This window comes from Solea solea, chromosome 16, assembly GCF_958295425.1.
Source record: "Solea solea chromosome 16, fSolSol10.1, whole genome shotgun sequence".
In the NCBI taxonomy this organism is placed as follows: domain Eukaryota; kingdom Metazoa; phylum Chordata; class Actinopteri; order Pleuronectiformes; family Soleidae; genus Solea; species Solea solea.
Genome location: NC_081149.1, coordinates 12,764,198 through 12,771,810, shown reverse-complemented (window position 1 = coordinate 12,771,810; position 7,613 = coordinate 12,764,198). Strand labels below are relative to the sequence as shown.

Below are 7,613 nucleotides of genomic sequence, written 5' to 3'. Positions count from 1 at the left end.
AACTGAACATTGAAAATAATCGAATGGTAAAAGTATTTATTTAAAACTACTGTGATTCGGCTATTTTAAATGCCCAAGAACAACCCAGCTCAGCTTATCTAATCTACTTGATACAAACCACCAATGTGTTCTTATTGTTTCTACAGCACCGCTGAGTTTTAAAGAGTGATTTAGAAGAGGGGCTTCCATAAGCAGAGAATCAGATTTGTAGTGATGTCATGAAAACCAGGACCGATCCTGGAGCTGCTCTGTGCCATATTTACTTTACAGACCAAATAATTAGAAGCTGAATTGGTATGAAGTCTGTTGGAGTGAGTTTTTCCTCAAAATTGAAAGTAACCGGGTTATGTCCTCAGTCCTTTCTCTGAGACTCAGTCACCTCTTCGGCAGAATGAGGACGATGATGCCATCAGTGAATGTGACCAGGGTCTTTGGGTCCTTTGGGGTTGGACGGACGTCCTGGGTTCTGCCATGGATTCGGGATAGATATATTCTTTTTTCCAAGCTGCAACTAAAGCTTGAGCATGTAGATAATATCCAGGTGTGTTAAATATGCACTGGTATTAACACACATGTTAGGGTTAATGGTGACCTCTAGGGTCCCTCCCGCAGAAAGCACTTCTACCTTGCCCAGGAGGCCAGTGCTGCATGACTCTGTATGAGTCCGCCCTTGCAGGAGGGGTGTGCCGTTCCACTTCAGGCTGACTGTGTGATTTTCTTCACATGAACACAGTGTCACCTGAAGATTTAGGAAGTAATAGCCGTCCTTCTTCACCGTTAAAACTTCTCCCTCTGAGACTGGTCTTGTATCTGGCCACTTTGTTACCCATTTAATTCTCCCTTTATCTGCAGGTGATAAGAAAGACCTGCTGTTAGACATTTGTATGTGGGAGATTACATGTGATTATAAGCCATGTGCCGGAATTAGATATTCCTTTTTGACTACTGCATTAACTGTATTTCCAAGAACTTGTGAATGGACTCTGATCGAGTACAGAAATACAGAATACAGATTACAGAAATACCTAAAAATGGGATGCCTCACCGTCTGTAGCCTCATGATCATCTTTGGCCTGAAAGCTTAGCATTTTTCCTGGGCCCAAAGGAAGCCCATATTCAGGTAGAAGTGTCTGGGAAAGCAAAAGCTCTATTAATCTCAAAACGTTGAATATGATGCCAACATGGCCTTCACAGTGACTCACAGATCAAAACTTCTAGCGTGGGGTTAGGGTTGCACATAACAGTGAACAGAAGACTCAATCATGTGCATATTCAGAGGGAAAATAAAGAGACAACAATTAAATTTGGTGGTATTTCTCAGAATGAGGCAATGACGTCACTGCGCTTCCTACAAGATATGACAACTCTCTGACATGAACAAAACTCCAAAATCTGAAGTAGTATGAGATAACCATGTTGTCACAGTTCTATATTGGTAACACTGGGGTTGTAAAAGGAAGCAAAAAATCAAAGCATGACGCGTTAATCGCCGTGAACATGTATCCTTGGCAACAACCACGACAACAAACGCCGATGCTGGTTTTCTTACCGAGTGTGTTTTGTTTTCTTCTTTTGTCTTTGATTCTGGTGCCACGTCAACACTTTTCTCAGACTGCACAAGGAAACAGAAGCACAGCGTAAAAACAAAAGAATTATCATTAATGGGTGAATTAGGGTGAGTTCACCCAAGCAGGTGCAATGAACTTATGTCATTTAGAACAAATATTATATCGGCCTGTACATTTTAAATTTGATATAGTCATAGTAGTTGCTGAGCAGTCTACCAACATGTTATCATTGTTGTACTTATTCTCTTCATCACTGGCATCGGATTCCCCTGAATTCAAAATGACATGGGGCTTGTGAGCAGCTGCAGACCACAAACAGATGTGTCTTTCTCGTCAGCTGAGCTACTATCAAAACCACAGGAAAAAACAGGTGCACTGCTCAGGTGCTGTATTTTAACGCAACAGCACGGACAGTCATCGTTTCTACTCTATAGTCTATAGCGTAGAGCTATACTGTCCTATTATTCCTTCAGAAGTCAGAGCCCACATGTAAGGCACACTGTAAAGTTTCTATCTCAACATTTAGACATTTATATATATATATGTAAAAAAAAGAATTCAGTCTTACCACTGCGTGATGTCCCAAGGTGAAGTAGACGATAATGAACATAGCTTGGACGATGGAAAGGATGGCGGTCCACAACAGGAGCACATGGACCAGGGAATTGTGGGTTCGCTGTGGCATCGTCAGTGACAGCGTGTACAGGCCCTGAGTGTCTTCTGCTGTGCAGTGCCTCCGTGCAGTGTCAGTGTTTGTGTGTGTGTGTGTGTACGTATGTTCGCTTCCTGAGCTCAGTGTTGTGATGTGGAGGTTTTGATGTTTGACTGTGTTCTGCTGTGCTCTCAGTATCTATAGCGCAGAGAGAAATCCAGATGGTACTTTCCCTGTATGTTGCTGAGGACTGACACAGCAGGACCAAGGGCTACAAATATGCCTTTTGGGGCTGGCCCTTTTTCTCCTACTCACACTCGTTCTCACAAAAGAAGGAACAAGACCAGGGAGAAAGGGAAGGAAAGATGACCTTCAACATGAATTTTTTCTCAAAATTGTTTCCAAATCGTTTAGTTCCTGATTTATGTGTTCACAAGGACTCATGATTCCATGATGTGTGACACAAGTGGTGAAGGAGAATCTGAGGTTAGTTCTGTCAAATCTCACTTTTCACTTTTCATAGCTTATTTGTTTTTGGGTTTTTTTTAAATAATCAATCAATAAATAAATTATTTTCTTTTTTAAAATCACTTAAGATAAGAACATTTTTTGATATAATATTTGTTCTAAATGACATAAGTTCATTGCACCTGCTTGGGTGAACTCACCCTAATTCACCCATTAATGATAATAGTACTTCCACTGAAATTCAAAAAAACAGAAAGATTTACAAGATTCACTAATTGTTTAGAGCCGGAATCATTATTCATTCTTTACTGAATTACTGATGTTTTCCACCTGAATGTTTACATGAACATTTTAATTTCTGCTGTGTTTCTTCTAAATATGTGATAAAATCTCAAATGTGATCAGAAACGATGACAACATCATACAATACTCGACAAGAGTTAGTTTGACAAGACTGACAACCTGTGGCACTACAGGTATATACAGTATGACATAATACTAGACCCTTTATTTAACCCAGAGTGAGCTGTATTTGTGTTTTAACTTATCTAAATGTGTCTTTTATCTTTTTATGTATTGTTATTGTTTATTATTTTCTTATTGGTGGTTTTGTGTTATGTTCTTATTGGTGGTTTTGTGTTATTATTTAACCCAGAGTGAGCTCTGTTTGTGTTTTAACTTATCTAAATGTGTCTTTTATCTTTTTATGTATTGTTATTGTTTATTATTTTCTTATTGGTGGTTTTGTGTTATGTTCTTATTGGTGGTTTTGTGTTATTATTTAACCCAGAGTGAGCTCTGTTTGTGTTTTAACTTATCTAAATGTGTCTTTTATCTTTTTATGTATTGTTATTGTTTTTTATTTTCTTATTGGTGGTTTTGTGTTATGTGTACTGTGCTTTGGTCCACCATGTGGTTTTAAAATGTGCTTTATAAATAAAATAAATTGGATTGGATGGATAGGCCCTTTGTGTAATTCCTGACTGGGAACTAATTTGTATTTTTTACAATACCTACTTAATCATGTAATGGCATTAAATCAAGAACAAATACCGCATTGTTGTTATATCTCATGGCATCCGACTGATTTCAGATCGTAGAGGAAATGCATCAGACACAGTGTTATTATATGTTCAGTATTTAGCGCTTCTTGAAAATTCCCACCTGTATTTATATTCTGGTTTAGGTCAGTAAACGTGGTTTCACTTTCTCAGCTGGCTCTTTGCTCGGGGAAAGTTTCATGAGAGCAAAACAGGATGGGCTTTGTTTCAGGTATGCGTCACCAGAGTGAGCAGAAGACTCAAAAGTGAAATGATACATGTGGTAGGAATGAACCGCAGGGCAGGTCACACAGCACAACATGCCTGGGCTTGCTTCTGACTTCCGTCGGATTGTATTTTAGTGGAATAGTGGCACATTTAAATATTTAAAGCAGAGTGAAACATCCAAAGAGGGGATTGGCTGTGGCAAACGTTATGGAAATGCCGTGGGATGTAAAATCATGCGTGTAAAGTTTTTCACTTAGTTCTGCTTTTTTCAGGTGATGTCACTGGTGTGACCATGCATTAATCATATTTGTATCACAGATATATGGATTTGCTTGAGTTACTGTAAGTTGAAGATGTTTCACATCTCATCCAAGAGGCTTCTTCTGTTCCGACTAACTGGAGGAAAAATCCAGGTGTTTAGCCTCCATAGGCTGGAAACCTGTCTAGAAATCATTCAAATTAACAATGCACGTCATTTACCGTTACTGCAGTGTGAAAAGGGGGTCGTAAGGGTCACCTGACAGACACACGTGGGTTGTGTGATGGTTTCTCAGTTAAAAATAGATGTCTTCCTTCACTCACTCGCCATCATCCTTTGTGGTGTTTGTTAAAAACCCTCCGTTTCGCAGAGACTCCAGTAATATATGGAATAACAAACAATTTCCTCCGTTTATGGCTGCTTTCCTCCTCCTTGTCTGATGTTCTTCTTCTTGATGTTTTGGTAAAGGCCCAGTTTGGTTAGCCACAGGGGCTTCCCTGATGTGTTTCTGTTCCTTCACTTTCCCCTCGGTTGTTGTTGGTACGTGGCCCGATGCTGCGAGGCTCTGATGACACTGAGTTTGTGTTCTAGTGGGTGGTGGGAGGCAAACAGCATCTGTGTGTGATGGTTTCCTGTAGAGCTGCAACTAACGATTATTTTCATAATCGATTAATCTGTCGATTATTTTCTCGATTCATCGATGAATCGTTTAGTCCATAAAATATCAGAAAACCTTCAAAAATGTTGATCGGTGTTCCTCAAACCTGGGAATGATGATGTTCTCCACAAAATGTTGTCTACAAACCAAAATTATTCACTTTTCATGATTTATTTGTGATCCACAGCGAAGAAATTAAGAAAATAGTCAAATTTAAGAAGCTTAAACAATCAGAAATCTTGTTTTAATCATGAAAAAAACTTCCAACCGATTATCGATTATCAAAATAGTTGTCGATTAATTTAGTAATCGATTAATAATCGATTAATCGTTTCAGCTCTAGTTTCCTGTATACTTCAGTGTTGAGGCTTCCGCACCCGCACAGTCCAGGAAGGCCAGACTCTTACCTTTAACATCCTAACAGGTGAATTTAATGAATTATCAATTCAATTTTATTTGTATGGCGCCAACAGCGTACACTATCTCAAGGCACTGTACATAGACAACATTATCGAGAGCAGAGAAACCCAACAATGAGACACAATGAGCAAGCACTAGGCTTCGGTGGAGAGAAAAAAACTGACAAAACCAGACTCAAAGATGTGCAGCCATCTGCCTCGACCGGTTGGGGTGAAAAGAAAAATGCGGGACAGAAAAGGGGGAGAGAAAGGACAAGAGGCAGGTGAGGTAGAGACAGAAGATAAAGACCAGGAGCAGATATATAAGTTGCTCTCTATATTTGTTGATGTTGATGTTTTGTAAAAGATTCCAGCTCCTGTGTTCTGATCTTGACCCAGGTGTCGTCAACATATCTGAACCAGTGGATAAGTGCAGTTCCTGTGAAGGAGGTCAAGGCTCTGCTTTCCACCTCCTCCATGTAGGTCAGCTGCTATGGGAGATACTGGTGAGCCCATCACACAAACCTTCATTATACTGAAAGTAAGTGATCTGCAATTGAAGAAACATTTTGGCTGAGCAATGAAATGAATTCAAATGAACTCAAGGAAGTTCAGTTGCCCACAGCCAACTACTGAAGAAAGGTGGGCGTTTTTGTGCTAACATCATTCATGTGAGCGACAATGGATTGATTATTCATGTGATGTGTCAACAACGAGTGGGAATTCCATTCAGAGTTTCCAGAGGGTGACATTTTTTGCTGCAGTCTGAAGTGTTGAGACTGGTTTTCTCACCATGAAACAATGATTTGCAGCCATCTAGTGGATGTGAACCAATAATGCATAAATCAGTTAGATATCCCATAATGTAACACTATTTTCAATGTACAATACAATAATAATTCATTGATTATGTTATTACATTAATGACAAATTCATCCCCAGTCACAGTCCACTGTGGTTGTGATAAAGGAGCATCTATAACGATATGTGTTTTTCCATTTGAGGTTTTCAGTTTCCCCTCTATCTGTCTTAAAAGTTTTCATTTTTCATTTCAAGTTCAGATTCAGGCCTTTCCAATTCTGACTGAAATGTTTAATTTACTTTCAGAGCCAAAACTTAATGTTAATGTCTTTGCCACCCGAGAATAACAGACAATCTTTGTCAATATTCATTAATAATGTCCCAGCTGTCCTTTGTGTGGATAATCTGTGTTCCAATTATGTTCTCTCCTCACAGTTTTTTTTATGGAATGTTGCCCATAAGTATTAGGGTATTTTGCACAAAATAATAAATAAATAAATAAATAAATAAATAGACCCAGCCCTTTCATAGAAATGAATATTAGTCCAACTGTTTAGGACGTAAACCCCTGTCTCTCCAGCAGGTGGCAGTCCCGTGACAAGGTGAAACGACCCAAACTCAGCTCAATAATTTATTAGAAAACGTGCATTTAATAACATTCTTGGCTTTTTTTTCCTGTTCTTTTTTGATGTGTGTGTTTTGTTCATTTTTCTTTTTGTTTGGTCTGTCTATTGTTTCGTGAACTGGCACACGTTCAAACAGCCTGAGTCAATAATGTGGAAAAATCTATTTGCGAGGCAGTGCGGAGAGAACAATAGTAATTATATTTGAAAAAACACAAACACAATGACAAACAAACAAACAAATAAATGATTAAATAAATAAATAAACAGGCTACTTGTTTGTCCACTGAGAACAGTCGAGCTTATTTTTGTGCTTATTTTGTGTCCTTTCTGCAATCAAACCTGACTTTATCAGTGTGGAAAAGCCTCTGAGGCTTGTGTGTGGGAGGCGTGTCCTCCCCACATCACATGAGTGGGACAGTTTGACGGGACAGGAAATGTCTCAGTCTCTGAGCAGGCGTCAGGTGGATCGAACATGTTTTCAGCTCCAGTCAGTTCGTTATACTTTGGCAAAGTCAAAGTCAACAGAGCAGCTGCTGCGTAAAGTTTCACGGAGTAACACCGGAAATAAACAACTAAACAACTCACCTTTGTCATCGTGCGAATGCAAAATCATTTCATTTCGAAATGAGTAAGACAGTCACAACCACCTAAAGGCGTTAAAACGTAAAAAGATAAGAGTTAGTTAAGAAAAATGAAATAATTGAAAAAAAATTCAAAGTGTAAAATGCAAAGATCACATGTTTATAAAATAAAGTATGTATTTTTTCATTTACACAATTATGTTATGATTATATATGTTTTTCAATGTATATTTAATTAAAAAATAATAATAAGCACAGTTGTTATTGAGTTGAGAAAGACCTTTATTTTGAAGGCTTGCACCTCTTCCTGCTCTTATTCGTGTGCTCTTGACAC

The 7,613-nt window shown here is 38.6% G+C and overlaps 1 long non-coding RNA gene across 1 annotated transcript; it reads right to left on the bottom strand.

Moving 5' to 3' along the window:
- Window positions 1-402: 402 nt before the first annotated feature.
- Window positions 403-1,698, bottom strand: LOC131476146 (uncharacterized). The gene is made up of 3 exons (XR_009242570.1): window positions 1,550-1,698; window positions 1,046-1,130; window positions 403-846 (listed from the first exon to the last, which is right to left on the bottom strand). It is a non-coding gene; the product is annotated as an uncharacterized LOC131476146 (long non-coding RNA).
- Between the last annotated feature and the right edge of the window lie 5,915 nt (window positions 1,699-7,613).